Here is a 19,790-nt window from a genome sequence, read left to right on the forward strand (position 1 = left end):
CCCCCAACGAACTTCCACTTCCGATAAAGTTCTTCGTTGTGATGCCAGAGGGAGAAGGTGTTTGGCATTCCCTACTGAATGCACTTGTTGCAACTTTACTGTTGCAAATCCCAAAAACTAACCTTAGCAAATCTACTGTAAACATTGAGAGAAAGAACAACAACATGTGAAACAAGGAAAAAGAAATATTAAATCATTAATCGCCATTATCAGAAGTCAGTTCATCTATTTTCATCTTTATCAACTACCCACAAATAACTTTCCATATGAAACCAACTGAAAGCCTGTCATTTTGTACTGTTCTTTGTAAAAAAAAATATAAAATCACAGTTATTCATAACAGGATACATATGTATGTGTCCTTTTCTGTAAGAAACAAACGTCATATAATTAATACTTTAAATAAATAAATTTAAAAAAATCTAGTTATCCACATAATAAGTTTGATGGCTATATTCTTATTTTCACAAACTAGGATGCTATTTAGTTACTAAATAAAATAGAGTAGTAAGAGGTACAGATCACAGAAACATGTAGAAACTAAAGAAGTAGCATCCCCAGATGTCCAATGGGTGCTATTCTGTTGAATTTGCGGAGTATGCAAATTCTCCTGGTGGTATATATTTCTTAACTGTACCAAACTGTGAAGTCTCCTTTCCTGGCCTGTATTTGGATCAACCAGAAAAAGTGCCTTGTAAGGTCCACAATAACTAAGCATTATATCTATCTTTCAGGAGTCATCCCATCTTCTTGGTAATGATCTACAGAACATCCTTATAAATGTGCTGGATGTATCTCACCATATGGTTTGAATTTTGGGAACTACTTAGGAAAATTTATTCCTGTTGTGACTCGCTGATCATTCAAAGCGCCGCCGCGCAATTATGTGCATCCTCTACGTGCGGCGCTGTCTGCCAGCCATGCAGCAGCTACACCACCTAAGTGGCCAGCCGAGCAGCAACCGCTAAACTGGGACTCAGTGCTCATTCGAATGCTAATGTGTACACATGTCTATGCTTGTCAACTTACTCTGTGACTTATATGTGTTGCGTCGTTCTGAAATATATGTGTTAAACTTGACAATATAACAATTGGCGACGAGGTAGTGGATTTTTCTTTTTCACTGTTAACCCACAGGTTTCCATGGCTACTGTCGAGCAACTATTGCAAAATCTCCTTGAACAGCAAACGCTTCTAACAGCGGTGATTCGCGATTTCGTCGCAGCGTCAAATGCGGGGCATTTCTTGTCGCTGGCTATACCTCCTTTTCCTCCTTACGATGAGACGGCGGAAGACTGGTCTGATTATGAAAAACGACTTCGACAGCACTTCTTGGCATTTCATGTCACGGACAAACAACCATGTAAGTCTCTCTTCCTTTCATGGATTTCACCTTAAATGTATCGGTTGTTGTCGCAATTGGCTCCTTTAAAGGATCCTGCATTTTTTTCCTTTGCTGAAATGTGCTCACTTCTGTCTGTCTATTTTCAAAAGCAAACGCATGTGGTAGCCTGTCGTGTTGCCTTTTATCGTTGTCAAAAACAGCCACATCAATCCTATTGCGCTTGGCGTGCTGAACTTCACAGCCTCAGTTGAAAGTGTCAATTTGTTACTGACGTTCACAAAGAATCCTATGCTGATTCCATGGTACGGGATGCTATTATCTGGTCGGCGCCCTGACAAAGAAGTTCGGCAACGTGCCCTTCAGTTGGTAAATCCGACTCTAGATGAAGTTCTCTCCATTGCGCAGTCTTTTGAGATTTCTTGCACCGCTGGGGCGCAAATAGAGTCATGGGGTGATGTGGGGGAAATACAAATTCTGTGCGCTGTTGACGACGCGTGCGGCACATCCCCGCCGGCCGACATGGCCGCAGTGCACTCCCACGCGCAGCCTCGGCCTAACCGTAAACAACCCGCTAAGAAACTGCAGCGAAACCCCCGGCAACTTCTTTCATGTCTGCGGTGTTTTAAGAAACATTCACGCGAGGATTATCCCCAATGTTGGGCTGTGTGTCACAATTGCAAAAAGAAAGGTAATGTGTCTTCCGTTTGCATATCCGACCGCATACATGATGTTTGTGAACATGACGCTGATTCTGATTCTGTATTGTCTGTCAATTGCACTTCTTCCCTTTCAGGGAAGTTATTCTTCACTGTCCAAATCCTTGGTCGAGATGTTCGCATGCAGGTGGATACCGGTTCTGCTGCCACTATAATTAATTCTCAGACATATCTTCAGTTGGGTTCTCCACTCCTGTCACCCGTCACTTGGCAATTACGGACATACAACAAACAGAAGATTTCTCTCTTGGGACAGTTTAATGCTGAGGTATCTTACAAATCTGTCATTTGCACTGTTCCCATATTTGTGGTCGACCAGAGTAACGCAGAGAATCTTTTTGGTTTCGATGCCTTTCGTGTTTTTGGGTTCTGCATAGATGACTCTGTCAATATCGTCTCTGATGCTATTCCTTATGCCCAATTGGATTCCTTGTCAACGACATTTTTGTCCCTTTTTTCTCCTGGGTTAGGCCATGCAAACGACTTTGGAGCTCATATCATGCTCAAACCCACTGCTCGGCCTAAGTTTTTTCAGGCTCGGCCCATTCCTGTAGCCCTTCGTGATTGGGTAAAACGGGAGTTGGATTGTCTCACTACTTCAGGGGTCTTGCTTCCTGTCACTTCCAATGAATGGTCCTCTCCTGTCGTTGTCGTTGCTAAGCCAAATGGTGATATTTATCTCTGTGGCAATTTCAAAGCCAATGTAAATGCTCAATGGCTTATCGACACTTACCCTATGCCCCGTCCTGAAGAACTGTTCACTAACCTTGCTGGAGGCCAGTATTTTTCTAAAATTGACCTGTCAGAAGCTTATCATCAACTTCCTCTCGACGCTGCTTCCCGGCAGTTTCTGGTCCTTCACGCCTTTCGGCCTCTATCAGTACCAACGCTTGCCATTCGGGGTTGCTAGCTCCCATGCTCTCTTTCAGCGATTCTTGGAACAATTATTGCTCCCTGTCCCTGGGTGTATCAATTACATGGACGACATTGTTGTCACTGGCTCCACCACTGAAGAACCTCTTCAAAATCTCCGCACATTTTTTTATGTCTTGCAGACTGCCGGTCTTAAGTGTAATCTTCAGAAATCACAATTTTCTCAAGCATCTATCATGTACTTGGGGTTTCAACTCTCTCGGGATGGTATTCGTCCGCTTCAGCAAACTGTTGCTGCGATCGATGCCCTTCCTTGCCCTACATCTGTTAAGGAACTGCAGGCCTTCTTGGGGAAAATAGCATACTATCACAAGTTTTTACCATCTGCTGCTTCGGTGGCTCAGCCGTTGCATCGCCTGTTGCATAAAAACGTGCCTTTTCACTGGTCTGCGTCATGCGATGCGGCTTTCCAGAAATTGAAGACTATGCTGAAACAGGCCCCGTGCCTGGACACTTATCGACCTGGCCAACATCTTGTTCTTGCCTCAGACGCCTCTCAATACAGGGTTGGTGCAGTCCTTGCGCACGGTTTTTCTGGCGGTTCGGAACAACCCATTGCTTATGCCTTCAAAACGCTCACGGATGCCCAACAAAAGTATTCTCAAATTAAAAAAGAAGCTTTGGCCATTATTTATGCTCTTCATAAGTTTGGTGTTTTTCTCTATGGCTCAAAATTTCATATTGTTACGGATCACAAACCACTTGTTTCCTTGTTTCATCCATTTCTTCATCCTTTCTTCCCGACAAGGCTGCACACTGCCGCCAGCATTGGGCTCTTTACTTGTCTCGTTTCAATTATGAGATTCATTTCCGGCCAATGGCTCAACATGCAAATGCTGATGCTCTGTCTCGCCTTCCCATGGGTCCTGATCTGGCATTCAATAGGGACGAACTTTTGTGTTTCCACCTGGATGTTGCCGAGCAGCGGGTTGTGGACGGATTCCCCATCACTGGGGACAGGCTGGCGGCTGCTACGGGTTCTGACCCTACCCTCTCCCGGGTTTTACGCTGTATTCAGAAGGGTCGGCCAGATCGCCCATCCGCTAAGACTTCTGATCCGTTGCAGAACTACTATGCTTTGCGCTACCGCCTCACGGCTAGGGATGGTGTTATCCTCATTTCCACTGACAATGCTTCGCCGCGTGTTGTGGTACCTGCGTCTTTGCGTGCTTTGGTCTTGTGCCTCCTTCACCAAGGGCATTGGGGTGTGTCTCGCACAAAATCTCTGGCGAGCCGTCATGTGTACTGGCCTGGCATCGACTCTGAAATTGCACACATGGTCACTGCCTACAGCCGTTGTGCTTCACAGGCCGCTGCCCCGAAGTCATCTTTGTCACCGTGGCCTTCGCCTGAGACGCTCTGGGAGCGCATTCGTGCTGACTTTGCGGGACCCGTTTTAGGTTCTTATTGGCTCCTCGTAACTGACGCCTACTCTAACTTTCCTTTCAGTGTCTGTTGCACGTCGCCTACCACCGCAGCAACCACCAGTGCTCTCGCCCGCATTTTTTCTTTGGAAGGCCTCCCCTCTACTCTTGTTACTGATAATGGTCCGCAATTTGCCTCTTCCAAATTTGCGGATTTTTGTGCTCGTCGTGGCGTTATGAATGTCACGGCCCACCGTTCCATCCACAATCAAACGGTGAGGCTGAACGACTGGTCCGCACATTTAAGGCTCAGATGCAGAAACTTCTGACTTCTTCTGCTGCTGATGATGTGCTTCTCCAGTTTCTGGCGTCTTACCGTTTCACCCCCATGGGCGACCACAGCTCGGCTGAGCTCTTACAAGGCCGACAGCCCCGCACGCTACTTCATCTTCTGTGGCCTTCCACCTCACGGCCGCGGGTGCCTTCACTTGGCCGGTTCATCGCCAACGATCTCGTCTGGGTACGGGGATATGGCAGGTGGCCAAAATGGAGTCCGGGCCGCATCTTACGATACCGTGGCCGACGCCTGTATGAAATCCAGATGGACACGGGTGTTGCAGTGTGTCATTCGGACCAGATTCAGCCTCGTGAGCCGGCAAAGCCAGTTCCGGATGCCGCTACACCACCTTTGGCTCTACCTGACGCTCGGGATCTTGGTATCTCTCAATACTCACAACACAGCCCTCTCACCGTCATCGCGATGCCAGCACCAGAACGGACACCACCAGGAGACGTGCCCATGCAGGAACCGGAGGACCATCCTCTGTCAGAGTGCATCTACTCGCCTCCTCCTCCAATGGACACCGACACATCGCCCATGTCTCCTGTCATATCAACTAGACTTGTCGCAACGGGCAGATTGGTGCATGGGGCCCCAGCAGATTCGACCCCTACGTCTCCTGTCATCGCGACCCGTTATCATCGCAGACACTTCCGTCCGTACGGGAAGCCTCCTCCTCGAGACTTTACGGCGAGTCAAACAATGCCTATGGACGTTAGCCATCTCCAGGACACCTCCATCAGGACTAGTGCAACGATTTCAAAGGGGGGCAAAGTGTTGTGACTTGCCGATCATTCAAAGTGCCGCCGCGCAATTACACATGTCCTCTACATGCGGCGCTGTCTGCCAGCCATGCAGCAGCTGCGCCACCTAAGCACCCAGGCGAGCAGCGGCCGCTAGACTGGGACTCAGTGCTTATTTGAATGCTAATGTGTACACGTGTCTTGCTTGCCAACTTACTCTGTGACTTATATGTGTTGTGTCGTTCTGAAATATATGTGTTAAACTTGACATTATAACAATTCCCTTTCCCATTTGATCATCAAAAAACTACTGAGGTGCGCCAACATTATTATTAGTCTCATTAGTTTTAAATTCTATTTTTGCATATTCTAAAGTGTCGAAAGTGCCCATCTGTTTCAAACAATTAAAAATATGCAGAAACATGCATTTGGGGTACCACTATGACAAACAACACAGAACAAAACAATATAGACCAGCTCAGACTGTTCAAAAAGGATCGACAGGTCCTTATACTCAACGACAGTCACGGTAGTCAAATTGCAGAAAGAGTGTCAAGCCTTTTACCAAGCTACAATGTCATGGGTATCATGAAACCAGGAGCTCGTATTTTGGAAGTAACAAAACCAGTTGAAAACTCTTGTAAAAATTTTGGACCATCAGACTAAGTGGTAATTTTTGGAGCTGCGAACGATGTTCCGAGGGATCAAGCCAACAAAATAAAAATTGCTCTTAAATGTGTACTGCAGCAGACATTCCTCATGAATGTGTTGGTTATTAATCAATCACAGAGGCATGACCTACCTTCCTGGTCATGTGTAAATCAATTAATGATTAAGATAAACTCTGACATGAAGGATGTTTGCGGAAAATTTGAGCATGCAAATGTAATAGATGTAAACACTCTTGAAAAATCCATGCACACCAGACATGGACTTCATCTAAACTATGCTGGTAAACAATACCTAACAGAGAAAATATATAATTTTGTAAAGCATTGCACTAGAAAGCTTACCAGTATGTTGGATAATTGGCTCATAAAAGGCAATGAAAGCCCAAAAAAACAAAGCAGAACATGTTAAAGGGGTCCAAATTGACTCACAAGGAAGGATGAAACCCAAGGAAAGAACGAATAACACAAAAATGGTCCAAAACACATTGGATAAATGGCTGGGAAGAAACACACACTAAGGGACAGGTAGATGTTTTTTTAGAGTAGCTGAGGGTGCCACAGGGGAATGTGTTACAGAACAAACTTATACATACACTTTAAAAGTCGTTCACCAAAACGTACAGTCCCTAACAAACAAACTTGATGAAATAAATGTGCTTCTTAGCAATGAGTGGAAGGAGGTATCAGATTTATGTTTTTGTGAGCACTGGCTAGAGAAAGACCATTTACAGTATTCAAACATAACCGGCTCCACTCTGGCAAACTACTTTTGCAGATCAATATCAAAGCTTGGAGGAAGCTGCATTTATGTAAAAGAAAAACATAGACTATAAGATTATAGGCTGTGTAAATCACCTACGAAGCGAAAAACACTTTGAAGCCTCAGCTATTGAAATAACTTCAAGAAAAGCTATAATAATGTGTGTTTACAGATCACCCAACAGCAATGTAAACATTTTCTTTAAAAAACTTGGCCTTGCACTAGGGAAACTTAAAAATACAGTCCTGGAAATGGAAAAAAGAACACATTGACACCGGTGTGTCAGACCCACCATACTTGCTCCGGACACTGCGAGAGGGCTGTACAAGCAATGATCACACGCACGGCACAGCGGACACACCAGGAACCGCGGTGTTGGCCGTCGAATGGCGCTAGCTGCGCAGCATTTGTGCACCGCCGCCGTCAGTGTCAGCCAGTTTGCCGTGGCATACGGAGCTCCATCGCAGTCTTTAACACTGGTAGCATGCCGCGACAGCGTGGACGTGAACCGTATGTGCAGTTGACGGACTTTGAGCGAGGGCGTATAGTGGGCATGCGGGAGGCCGGGTGGACGTACCGCCGAATTGCTCAACACGTGGGGCGTGAGGTCTCCACAGTACATCGATGTTGTCGCCAGTGGTCGGCGGAAGGTGCACGTGCCCGTCGACCTGGGACCGGACCGCAGCGACGCACGCATGCACGCCAAGACCGTAGGATCCTACGCAGTGCCGTAGGGGACCGCACCACCACTTCCCAGCAAATTAGGGACACTGTTGCTCCTGGGGTATCGGCGAGGACCATTCGCAACCGTCTCCATGAAGCTGGGCTACGGTCCCGCACACCGTTAGGCCGTCTTCCGCTCACGCCCCAACATCGTGCAGCCCGCCTCCAGTGGTGTCGCGACAGGCGTGAATGGAGGGACGAATGGAGACGTGTCGTCTTCAGCGATGAGAGTAGCTTCTGCCTTGGTGCCAATGATGGTCGTATGCGTGTTTGGCGCCGTGCAGGTGAGCGCCACAATCAGGACTGCATACGACCGAGGCACACAGGGCCAACACCCGGCATCATGGTGTGGGGAGCGGTCTCCTACACTGGCCGTACATCACTGGTTATCGTCGAGGGGACACTGAATAGTGCACGGTACATCCAAACCGTCATGGAACCCATCGTTCTACCATTCCTAGACCGGCAAGGGAACTTGCTGTTCCAACAGGACAATGCACGTCCGCATGTATCCCGTGCCACCCAACGTGCTCTAGAAGGTGTAAGTCAACTACCCTGGCCAGCAAGATCTCCGGATCTGTCCCCCATTGAGCATGTTTGGGACTGGATGAAGCGTCGTCTCACGCGGTCTGCACGTCCAGCACGAACGCTGGTCCAACTGAGGCGCCAGGTGGAAATGGCATGGCAAGCCGTTCCACAGGACTACATCCAGCATCTCTACGATCGTCTCCATGGGAGAATAGCAGCCTGCATTGCTGCGAAAGGTGGATATACACTGTACTAGTGCCGACATTGTGCATGCTCTGTTGCCTGTGTCTATGTGCCTGTGGTTCTGTCAGTGTGATCATGTGATGTATCTGACCCCAGGTATGTGTCAATAAAGTTTCCCCTTCCTGGGACAATGAATTCACGGTGTTCTTATTTCAATTTCCAGGAGTGTACTTGCAAAACTATAGTTCTGTGTGGAGATTTTAATATTGACCTCTTAACACACAGTCCTCAAAGAGAAAAATTCCTTAATATTATCCAAGAATATAATATGTGCACTAAAATAAACTCCCCTACACACATAACAAAAACTAGTGCTACACTTATTGATCAGATCTTTGTAAACACTGACATGCACACCTGAGAAAACTTTAATACCGGCTACCGTGACCACAATGCACAGCTACTTGCTGTATGCGAAAGTATTGATTTGTCTAGGAATGGAAGTGTTATCTACAATAGAAAATTCAGCATGCAAAATATTCAGCACTTCAAACATATGCTAAGTACCCACTCGTGGAATAAAATCTACAACAGTTACAACACAGATGAAAAGCTGGGTAATTTCATGGAAGTTTACAGGCATTGTTTCAAAATTGCATTTCCAAAAAAGAAAATAATTTGTAAAGGCCCCAGCAAACCCAAAACTTGGATTACATCAGGGATCAAAGCATCGTGTAGAAGAAAAAGGTAACTTTTTGCACTATCAAAACCAGATAGCAGCCCTGAATTTGCTCACTACTTCAAAAAATACAAGTTAACTCTGAGTCGTGTAATAAGGGAAGCAAAATTAGGGGAAAATGACAAACTTATTATGGAAGCATCAAACAAACCTAAGACAATGTGGAACACAGTACAGAGACTAACTGGAAAGGTGGAAACACACAAAAATATTGTATTGTCACAGGCAGGCAGCAAGATCACTGATCCAAAATTAATTGTTAACCACTTCAATACTTACTACACCAATATTGCTGGTGAGCTAGTGAAGGAACAAATGGGAAAAACATCAAACAAAATATTACAGGAAATTTCTGGAAATAGTGTAACAAATACATCCATGTTCCTTCGACCAATAAGTAGGGAAGAACTGTTAAACAGCATAAAGTCATTAAAAAATAAATATTCAGCCGGAGTTGACAATGTGCCAGACTATATTATAAAAGTATCTGCTGAACAGATACTCGCACGACTGATAGATATATGCACACTATCAAGTGGTATTTTCCCACAACACTTAAAAACTGCAAAAGTTGTACCCCTTTACAAAAAGGGCGATCGGCAGCAGATGGTCAACTATAGGCCTGTGTCATTCCTCTCAGGTTTTTCAAAAATCATTGAAAAACTAGTTCTGCTACAATTAACTGATTTCTTTAACACAAAAAAAAGAAAAAAGAAAATGAAATTATATATGATCTCAGGATGTCAGCATGGCTTCACGCCTCAGTGGAGTACTGAAACAGCCACATTTAGCCTCATAAATCGTATTTTAAATTCAGTGGATAATCACAAAAATGTTTCGGGGATTTTCCTGGATTTAACAAAAGCATTTGATTTAATAGACCATGAAATTTTCCTAAGAAAGTTAGAGTGGTGTGGTGTAAGAGGCTTGCCTCACGAGTGGCTGAACTCCTACCTAGAAAATCGCTCTCAGATAACAGAGGTGAAACACATGGGAAAAAACGAACTCCAAGCTTATCAATTGAAACCTTCCACATTAACCCACAGTGTACCAAAAGGCTCAATTTTAGGTCCCTTTCTCGTCTTAATTTTCATAAACGACTTCCCCCTACACGTTCAACACTCCGAACCAGTGCTATTTGCAGATGACACAAGCATATTAATTGAAGGTGAAAACGAAATGGCTCTAAGTTTAAATGATAAAGTCACAAATGAAAATGTCGCAGAATGGTTTATGAGGAATAAATTACTGATAAACCCTCAAAAAACAATTGTCTTACACTTCCATACACAACAAAATAAAAACCCATTAAAATGAAACATGTCCATGGAAAACCAAAGAATTAACAGTGTCACTGAAACAAAATTTCTTGGCATCTACTTACAAGACAATCTTAAATGGAATTCCCACATCACATCATTAAATTCTAAACTATCAAAAATGACTTATGGGATGAGGATTATATGAAACAACACAAGTCCTGAAACAGTTAGAGCGGTGTATTACGCTTGCATACACTCCCTATTGAGATATGGCATCATATTCTGGGGAAATTCTCCTCATAGCATAACCACATTCCGGAAACAAAAAAAGATAGTGAGGATAATTAAAAATGCTAACAGCTGAAAATCATGCAAACCATTCTTTAAAGAACTGGGGATTCTACCCCTGCCATGTATCTATATACTAGAAGTTGTAACCTAAAAAAAGCATGCTAAAAAATGGAAATGTATTTATTCAAAATAAATCTGTACATGAACACCATACAAGGGCAAATAGTGACATACACAGACATCATTGTTATACCACACTGTACAAGAAAGGTGTATATCACTCAGGTTCACATTTGTTTAGTAAGCTGCCAAGCAACTTAAAGGCCATAAACAAAATCCATAGCTTTAAAAAATCTGTAACTTCATATCTCTTGGAAAACTGTTTTTACTCAGTAACACAGTATCTTGAAAAATACGTTAATTTTGGTTGTAACAATATGAAAATGTAATGTAACAATATAGCAATATAACAATGTAACAATTTATAAATGTAATGTATACAATCAATGTAACAGTATCTTAATGTAATGTCATTTTGTCCAACATCTAAGGTATGATATATGTACCTCAAAAATTCAGGACGTAAATAAATAAATAAATAACTCTGTATTTCATATCTGTGGTATACAGTATCTCTCATAGAATTGGTTGTAATACTATTAGATTCAACAGTATTCTGCCCTTTTGTTGTACGAACTCCTGTAATCTCTCTTCCAAACCAATCAAAGTCGCTTGGGGACTCAAAATTTTGTTCAATAATTTTCCCGACTCTAACATTTTGACCCACTTCATGTACCTGAGATTTGGTTTTGTGAGGTTTGTACTTTCTTATGAACTTCTTTCAAATGATTATGTACTTCACTCTGCACTAAATCACAATATGCATTAACGTCCATTTGCACTTTGCTAGGCAAAGCATTTAATTCTTTTTCCACTTTCTTTTCCTTTAGTGTTCAAGCCTGAGGTTGGGTTGCAGCAGAGCGCCATTCCTCTTTTCTGTTTGCCTTTCTCTTCATTTCAATGTATGTGTTACATCCAGTGTCATTCATGATCTGTTGCATGTATGATATCCTTGGTCGCCCCCGCCAATTCCTTCCCTCAATAGCTCCTTCTGCTATTGTTCCAATGATGTTGTTGTGTTGTAGGACGTGTCCTACAAATATGTCTCTTCTTGTTTGGATGTGCCTCCTGTACTCTTCTAAGCACCTCTTCATTTGTTACTTTGTCTCTCCAGCTGATCTTCATCATCTTTCTATAGCACCTCATCTCCAGGGCCTCTAGCTGTCTTCTCTGTTCTCTTCCAATTGTCCAAGTTTCACATCTGTATAGGGCCCCACTCCAAACGAAACCTTTCATGATACATTCCCTTATTTTCAGACTGATGTTGTTGCTGGTGAGTAAGTTCCTTCTTTTATTAAATGCAATTTTGGCCTTTTGTATTCTGTTTGCAATTTCTTTCAGGCTTCTACCATCCCTTGGGATTTTGCTTCCCAGGTAAGTAAATTCCTCTATCACTTCCAGCTCCTCTCTTCCAATTCTCATTCTCAGATGTTCATATTTGCTCCTGTACTGCATACAATCACTTTAGTCTTTTTCTTGTTTATTCTCATTCCATACTGATTGCATAGAATTTTTCCATTGTTCTGAGGACTTCCTCTAGATCTTCTTTTGTCTCCGTTACTATAGCAATATCATCTGCATAATGTGGTATGTCTATCTTCTGCCCATTAATTTTGATCCCCACCTTAGTAGTTTATCGAACTTGGTCTATAGCTTCTTGGATGTAAGCATTGAATATAAGAGGAGAGAGAGCACATCCATGTCTTACCCCTTTTTTAATATTTGCTTCTTGTTCCTGGTGACAGTTCCTAATCACTGCCACCACATTCTTATAGAAACTGAGTAGCACACAGATGTCTTTGTAATTTGTTCCACTTTTCCTCAGTACTCTGAACATCCCCTGCCACATAACGTTATCAAATGCCTTTTCCATGTCTACAAAGGCAATATAAGTTGGTTTATTTTTCTGTAATTGCTTTGCGATAATAAGTCTCAGTGCCAGAATCGTCTCTCTTGTTCCAAATCCCCTTCTGAAACCAAACTGATCTCCACTCAGCATATCGTCCACCTTCTCTTCAGAACTATTTTTATGAGAATTTTTGATGCATGTGATATTAGGCTTAGAGTTCAGTACTGTTCACATTTTGTAGCTGCTGCCTTCTTTGGTATAGGAACAATGATACATTTCAGAAAGCCTGTCGGTATCTCTCCTGTGTTATAGATGGACCTAATAAGTTTAAGCAGCATCATTTTCATGCTGTCACCAGCATTCTTAGGTCTCCAGGGATGTCATCAATACCTGTTGCTTTGTTATCCCATAGTTCTTTTAGAGCTCTGTTAAATTCTTCTTGCAGAATGTCATCTTCCTTGTAATCTTTGTCTACTTGTTCTTCTCTTCCTATTACTCCCTCCGAAAGAGGTGTTCCGGCATACAACTCCTCTATGTATTATTTCCATCTCTTTACCATCTTCTTCTTTGGATGTTGGCATGTATATTTTTATTATCAAAGTGTCCTTTGGCATAGTTTCAAGTTTGACTAATATTATTCGAGAGCTATATTGCGCATATCCCTTGACACATGAGCCATAGTTTTTCCTCAAAATTATTCCAACTTCTCCCATTCTTTTTCCATAGCAGTAGTTTTACTTCCCTGTACGTGAACTATAGATGATCTAGGGGATCGATGTGTTAAGAAGAAATGTATGGATACCAATCACTGAATGCTGGCCACTGTTTTAACTGGACAAGAGGTGGGATCTTTCCTACATATCGGTCAGGTGGCCAGAAGATGGTAAAATGTAGTGCTGAAACTGGTTGCACAAATAAAATAACAACTCTAAATTTTGATTGCTAAAGATGTTTTGATTCTACATTTTCTAATGTAAATTTAGGCCAGGTGGGTGGCAACAATTAAGGATATTTTGTAACACCAGTTCCCGCTTGCAGAGTTCTGAGAAACTGGTGTCATGGGGAACAATCCAGATGGCACATGTGATGAAACAGTCACCGAGATCATGACTGTCACGTTGTGGAGCATGCTCTGCAACAGGATATTGTGTGTTGGCAGTATACACCCTCTGCCTATACCTATTCGTCATGACTGATAACTTGGTCATAGTTATGTCAATGTAGAAGGCTGAACAGTGTTTACATAATAGATGGTTCGTAACATGTCATTTCACAAGCGGCTCTCCCTTTCATAGTATATATTTTGCCAGTTACAGGGCTGGATAGGTGGTGGTAAGAGAGTACATAGGGCAAATCTAACACTGGGTACAGTCACAGGGGTATGAGAAATAGCACAGGGAACTGGCAGAAGAAGCACAATATTGCAGACATTGGTGGGAGGGGGTGACAAAAAGCTATAACAGGTATGGTGGGAAAAATATCTGACAGAATCAGACCCATTTCAGGGCACGATTTTAGGAAAGTATAGCTTTGTGGAAGTAGCAGATGAATACATTTAGGACTAAGAGAGTACTGAGTGACTGGAGATGTAGTCCGAAATTGTTTACTGGAAGGATCAGCCATCATACCAGGATTGGATGTGATGGCCTGGGAAATCACTTTTTGAGATAAGCTGCATGGTAGTTACATTCAGTGAAGGTTGAGGTGGGAATTCCAGTGTATTGCTGTAAAGAATCTGTCACTGAACAAATACGTTTGCCTAAAATGCCAAGGCTACATGGGAGGTAACATTTGACAGAGAAGTGATGACAGCTGTCAAAATATTTCTACTGTTGATTGTTTTTAGTTTTAACGTGGACAATAGTGTGTAGATCACACTCAGTAAGGAAAGTGTTACATGATCCAGAATACTACAATGTGAAATTTAATTGGCAGGATGAACCATGGAGCTTACCGCCAGTGGGATGACTCGTGTGTCTCAGCGATACAGATAGATGCACTGATGGTACAACTACAACAGGGGGGCATCTGTTGAGAGGCCAGAAAAATGTGTAGTTCTTTCCAGTAGCTGCAGGGGCAAGAGTCTGGCCCCATAACATCAACCAAAACGACTTTGCCGTGCTGGTAGTGTGAACGGCTGAAAGCAAGGGGAAACTACAGTCATAATTTTTCCTGAAGGTATGCAGCTTTTCACTGTGGTTGAATGATGATGGCATTTTCTTGGGTAAAATATTCTGGAGGTAAAAGAGCCCCCCATTTGGATCCCCATGTAGGGAGTACTCAGGAGGATGTTACTATCAGGAGAAAGAAAACTGGCATGCTACTGATCGGGAGAGAGAAAGCTGGCACTCTACTGATCGGAGCATGAAATGATAGATCCCTCAATCAGGCACGTAGGTTAGAAAATTTAAAAATGGAAATGGATTGGTTGAAGTTCGATATAGTGGGAATTAGTGAACTTCGGTGGGAGGAGGAACGTGACTTCTGGTCACGTGAGTACAGAGTTATAAATACAAAATCAAACAGGGGTAATTCAGGAGTATGTTTAATAACAAATAAGAAAATACGAATGTAGGTAAGATACTATGAACAACTTAGTGAATGCATTATCATAGAGAAGATAGACATGAAACCCACATCTACCACAGTGGTACAAACTTATATGCCAACTAGCACCGCAGATGATGAGGAGACTGAAGCAATGTATGATGAGATAAACAAAATTATTCAGATAGTTAAAGCATATGAAAATTTATTGTGATGGGGAACTGGGAGCTGTCTGCAGGAAAATGAAAAGAAGGAAAAATAGTAGGTAAATATGGACTGGTGGAAAGGAATGAAAGAGGAGGCTGCCTGGTAGAATTTCACACAGAGCATAATTTAATTGTCACTAACACTTGGTTTAAGAATCATAAATGAAGATTGTATACATGGAAGAAACCTGGAGACACCAGAAGATTTCAGACTGATTATATAATGGTTAGGCAGAGATTTAGGAAGCAGATTTTACATTGTAAGATATTTCCAGGGGCAGATGTGAACTCTGACCACAATTTATTGATTATGAACTGTAGATTAAAATTGAAGAAATTGGAAAAAGGTAGGAAATAAAAGAGATTGGGGGACCTGGATAAATTGAAAGAACCAGAGGTTGTTAAGATCTTCAGAGGGAGCATTATACAATGATTGATTAGAACAGGGCAAAGGAAAACAGAGAAGAAGAATAAGTAGCTTTGGGAGATGAATTAGTGAATGCAGCAGAGGATCAAATAGATAAAAAGACATGGCCTAGTAGGAATCCTTGGATAACAAAGGAGATATTGATTTTAATTGATGAAAGGAGAAAATTTAAAGATGCAGCAGGCAAAAGGAAGTACAAACATTTAAAAAATGAGATTGACAGAATATTAAAAAAGCTAAGCAGGAATGGCTAGAGGACAATTGTACAGATTTAGGAGCATATTTTACTAGGGGAAAGATAGATACCACTCACACAAAAATTAGAGAGGCTTTTGGGGAAAAGAGAAGCAGCTGTATGAATATCAAGAGCTCAGACTGTAAATCAGCTCTAACCAAATAGGGGAAAGCTGAGAGGTGGAAGGAGTATATAGATGGTCTACACAATAAAGATGAGCTTGAAAGCAATATTATAAAAGGGCAATGGACGTAGATAAAGATGAGATGGGAGATATGATACTGTGAGAAGAACTTGACAAAGGTCTGAAAGATCTAAGCTGAAACATGGCCCCAGGAGTAGTGAGCTTACTGCTAGAACTACTGAAAGCCAGCCATGACAAAGATCTTCCATCTGGTGAGCAAGATGTATGAGACAGGCAAAATACCATCAGACTTGAAGAAGAATGTAGTAACTCCAATTTCAAAAAAAGCAGCTGCTGATAGGTGTGAAAATTACTGAACAATCAGTTTAATAAGCCTTGGTTGCAAAATGCTAACACAATTTTTTTATAGATGAATAAAACAATGGTAGAAAGAGGTCGCAGGGAAAATTAGATTGGATTCTGGAGAAATGTATGACCATGAGAGGCAATACTGACCCTATTACTTATTTTAGAAGATAGGTTAAGGAAAGGCAAACCCAGAAAGCTTCCGACTATGCTAAATGGAATACTCTCTTTGAAATTCTGAAGCTCTCAGGGGTAAACAGAGGGAGCAAAATGCTATTTACAGCTTGTACAGAAACAAAAAGGTTGTTATAAAGAGTCGAGGGGCACGAGAGGGAAGCAGTGGGTGACAAGCGAGTGAAACATGATTGTTGCCTATCCCCGATGTTACTCAGTATGTACATTTAGCAAGCAGTAAAGGAAACCAAAGAAAAATTTGGAATAGGAATTAAAGTTCAGGTAGAAAAAAATAAAAACTATGAGGTTTGCCAATGACAATGTAATTCTGTCAGAGACAGCAAAGGACCTGGAAGAGCAATTGAATGGAATGGGCAGTGTCTTCAAAGAAGAATGTTAGATGAACATTAACAAATGCAAAACAAGGATAACGGAATGTAGTTGAATTAAATCAGGTGATGCTAAGGTAATTAGATTGGGAAATGAGACACATAAAGTAGTGGATGAGTTTGCTATTTGGGGAGTAAAATAACTGATGAACTGATGACATCCAAAGTTGAGAGGATATAATATGTAGAGTGGCAATCACAAGAAAAGCATTTATGAAGAAGAGAATTTTGTTAACATCAAATATATATATTTAAATACAGTGCTGCAAAAGCATGCTGAAGACGGGTAGATCATGTAACTAATGAGGAGGTACTGAATAGAATTGGGGAGACAAGGAACCTATGGCACAGCTTGACCAAAAGAAGTGATCAATTGATAGGACACTTTCTGAGACAACAAGGGACCAACAAATTAGTACTGGAGGGAAGTGTGTGTGGTAAAAATCATAGTGGGAGACAAAGAGATGAATACAGGAAGCAAATACAGAAAGATGTAGGTTGCAGTAAGTATTCAGAGATGAAGGGGCTCACACAGGATAGAGTAGCATGGAGAGCTGCATCAAACCAGTCTTCTGACTGAAGACCACAACAACAACATATTTAGAGAGTCCAAAAATTTTACCAGGTCAGCCTCACCATGAGTCTGTAACATTACATGAGTATGTCCTATATAGTCGGATCTACTTAGCGTCACGTGAGTGTTGGGGAGTCGAAACCAGTAATGACCCATGACGTTATATCAACTTGAGATTTTTTATACATGTAATTCATTTCTAATTTTTTTTGGTTATTTACAGAGTAAGTAATTTAATTATGTACAACATTTAATAGGTAATGAGTTTTAATGAGATAGATATAAATATGTTTGGACATAGCAAATCACCTTGTTGCATTATGCGTGATATGTTTTCTCTTTGTAAGAACAAAAACTTCTGTGTCCCTCAAGTGCGTGATCAACGAGTCGTCGAGTGCGGATCTGCTGTAACTTTCATGAATGAGCACAGAGTTGTTAATTTACAACCCACAGTTGATTTAAAAATTATTCTAGGGAACCACGGCCCAACATTGGTGCAAACAAATCGCACATAATTTCTCAAATATTGGCGTTGAGTTCATGATACGTGGCTGGATATCAGGCATTATCGTCATCGCGCGTGTGATTCTGTAACATTAATTGCAATTTATGGACATTAGCTTGATAATAACTATCAAAGACTAATATGAGCGGCATACTAATCGTCTTGATGCTTAAAGCAAGTGAGAAGCGATTTACTGTCGGGATATGACAAATATTAATCATTGCATAGTCATCTTGTTGATACGTTGCTTACAACTCATAAACGGAGAGTGATAGAATTATTGAAATGATCTTTTAAGTATTAATGACCACTACACACACATTAGAAACTAATTACTCTAACTGTGAGTGACTTCTGGATTGGATGATTTTTTTTTTTAATTTCTGCTAATTAGTATTAATAAAATTCTTTCGAGGTTGAAACTTCATCAGTGGTGTCAGGCTCATTCAGTTTAGTAGAATGATAGATAGTACTAGCTACACTACTATTTATAGTTTTAAAAGAAAAGAGAGCACATACCTGTTTTTCTGTTGAGAAATGTTCGTACTTCAGTCGTCAGTCTTCTCAAACCAGAGGCATGAGTGATGCTCTCTCACACCACTACGATATTGTGAACCACCACCCACATGTGCCCCCTTCTCACTACATTTCTGCATTGAAAACCCTGAGATATAGCCGTGGTACGAAGAAGGAAGAAAGAAGAGGAAAGATCAGCAAAAGAAACGGAGCAAAGAGAGAAGGGGAGGTCACAAGTCCATATGGTAAAGATATCACCAATGTACCAAAACCAAATGAGGGACTCCAGGTCTATGGATCCCAGGAAAGCCACCTCCATGTTAACAATGACAAGGTTTGCATAAGGAGGAGTCATCCTGGTTCCCATGGCTATGAACCTGATTTGTTTGTATATTTGCTTCTGAAAGGTAAAGTGGTCATTCATAAGTACAATGGTTGGAACTTGAATAGTGGCAACTATTTATTCAGAACCAATGCAAAAGAGTTACATGTTTACACCTGTTACTGTCCTTCAAAGAAGTCACCAGCATTGTGTAGAACATGTTGCCAGTGATGTGGAAGGCGTACTATACCACTAGCAGAGCCTGTTCTGTTGATGGTGTGAATGGAGCGGTCTAAAGTTATGGTGATTCTCGTATACGAGTGTAATTGTGTTATCCTTATGCATTATGTTCCTCCATGGCAGACCGTCAATGCACAGTATTACTGTTCGTTTTTGGAGTATCACCTGGAACCAGCTTTGCCAAAGAGCAGGCGACACTTTCTGTGCAACTCACCCATCATTTTGCATGACAATGCACGGGGCATACAGCGCAAGCTGTGGCTCCTCTGTTCGGTCGATGGGACTGGGAAGTACTGTACCACCCACCACACTTCCTGGACTTAAGTCGTTGTGACTTTGATTTGATTCCAAAGATGAAGGAACCAGTTCATGACATTTGCTTCAGAACTGTTCCAGAGATTCAACAGGCAGTAGACCGCTTCATTTGCACCATCAACAGAATAGGCTCTGCTAGCGGTATACTACACCTTCCACATCACTGGCAACAGGTTCTACACAATGCTGGTGACTACTCTGAAGGGCAGTAACAGATGCAAACATATAAATCTTTTGTATCGGTTGTGAATAAATAGTTGCCATGTAGCTGGTTACGGAGATC

The 19,790-nt window shown here is 42.0% G+C and overlaps 1 protein-coding gene across 1 annotated transcript in view; it reads right to left on the reverse strand.

Moving 5' to 3' along the window:
- The window catches only part of LOC126163202 (dynein axonemal heavy chain 3), a 1,221,238-nt gene that overhangs the window by 243,362 nt on the left and 958,086 nt on the right, over positions 1-19,790 (reverse strand). The gene's annotated exons all lie outside the window — the stretch shown is intronic.

Source organism: Schistocerca cancellata, chromosome 2 (genome assembly GCF_023864275.1).
Source record: "Schistocerca cancellata isolate TAMUIC-IGC-003103 chromosome 2, iqSchCanc2.1, whole genome shotgun sequence".
NCBI lineage: Eukaryota > Metazoa > Arthropoda > Insecta > Orthoptera > Acrididae > Schistocerca > Schistocerca cancellata.